At 43.7% G+C, this 1,807-nt stretch overlaps 1 non-coding gene across 1 annotated transcript; it reads left to right on the forward strand.

The window, feature by feature from the left end:
• Positions 1–1,282: 1,282 nt before the first annotated feature.
• trnav-uac lies at positions 1,283–1,355 on the forward strand. The gene has a single exon. It is a non-coding gene; the product is annotated as a tRNA-Val (tRNA).
• Positions 1,356–1,807: the final 452 nt, after the last annotated feature.

Here is a 1,807-nt window from a genome sequence, read left to right on the forward strand (position 1 = left end):
CCCACCCCCACCCCCACTCCCACTCCCCCAAATAACATGGATTTTTCTCAGTGACGCGTGAATTGGAACTGGAATTGGGATTGGAACTTTCTTCCCCGGTTCAGTGGTCTGAGCTCTTCTCCACGCCGCTGTGGACGTTCAGGAGCGTCATGGCAACCGAAGGGATGGCCCGCGCTTCAGGAAGGACCCGCGGGTCACATGGGAGGAGACGCGGGTCACATGGGAGGAGGTGTCTCGATGAAATCCCAGAGGCGCACACACACAGCTGGCTCGTTCACTTCGGGCCAATCGAGACGCGCGTCTTTCATTCCACGTCTGACCATCTGTTCCCTCTATCTCACGGTTTAATGAGTATCTTCTTTTCTTGGCCAGGAAAATTCTGGTCCTGCCCATCTACCGGAAAAGAACAAAATTATGGACGGGATAAAAATGGAAAACCTCGTGGTGATGACAGCAGCACAAACACCACCGAAATTAAATCAACCTGGAGCCACACAACCTTTGTGTTTAAACTTTAGAGTTGAATGCACATGTGCATTGTGTTACTTTTTTCTTTGCATTAACGGTTTGGCAATTTCAGCACTCGAGTGAATCAATCAAAATTAACTAGCAAATTAACGGTGAAGATAAAAGCACACACTTTCATTCATTTGTTAAGTCAAATGTTGAACAAATCCAAAACAAAAGTTTGTAAAATCCAGGCCAAAATTAAGAATGGATGTTGACTGAATCCAGGCCAAAATTAAGGATGGATGGAGATTGAATCCAGGCCAAAGTTAAGGATGGATGTTGATTGAATCCAGGCCAAAGTTAAGGATGGATGTTGATTGAATCCAGGCCAAAGTTAAGGATGGATGTTGATTGAATCCAGGCCAAAATTAAGGATGGATGTTGATTGAATCCAGGCCAAAGTTAAGGATGGATGTTGATTGAATCCAGGCCAAAGTTAAGGATGGATGTTGATTGAATCCAGGCCAAAGTTAAGGATGGATGTTGATTGAATCCAGGCCAAAGTTAAGGATGGATGTTGATTGAATCCAGGCCAAAGTTAAGGATGGATGTTGATTGAATCCAGGCCAAAGTTAAGGATGGATGTTGATTGAATCCAGGCCAAAATTAAGGATGGATGTTGATTGAGTAATATGGGCCTACATTGTCAGAGAGAGCCCGGGATACTAGCGCAAGGCTCTGTCTCACTTACTGCCAAAACGAATGGGTAAATTTATGGTGCTCCGTCCCATTGTGTCTACAGACTTCTTCTTTTCAGCGCCTGTAGGCAGGAGGTTCCATAGTGTAGTGGTTATCACGTCTGCTTTACACGCAGAAGGTCCTGGGTTCGAGCCCCAGTGGAATCATCTGTTGCTCCTAAAGATGGTCTGTGCATTTCTGTGTGCTGTTTGAAACCCCCTCCTCCCCTTTTTTTAAAAATTTGTCTGAGCACACCACTGGTGAGGACTACATACAGTATACAACAATCCTCTGTACAATCTAAACACAGTTCACCTATTCGGATTTTCAATAATATATTGTATATAGAGAGAGCAAGAAAGAGAGACAGAGGAAGAGAGAAAGAGAAAGAAAGAGAGAGAGAGAGAGAGAGAGAGAGAGAGAGAAGCTGGAAAAATACAATAATCTACAATTGACACTGTATGTAGGTGAGAGCATGAAATCACTCCAGCGTTTCTATATTTATTTTTCGTTCGTGACCAACAAGCAAAGTAATTCCTTATTTTTTTTTCCATAAGGCTGCCAGCTCTATACAGTAGCACAGATCAGGTGGTGGTTTTATTTCATTTCATCCTTCCAC

This window comes from Anguilla anguilla, chromosome 1 (assembly GCF_013347855.1).
Source record: "Anguilla anguilla isolate fAngAng1 chromosome 1, fAngAng1.pri, whole genome shotgun sequence".
Classification (NCBI taxonomy): Eukaryota; Metazoa; Chordata; class Actinopteri; order Anguilliformes; family Anguillidae; genus Anguilla; species Anguilla anguilla.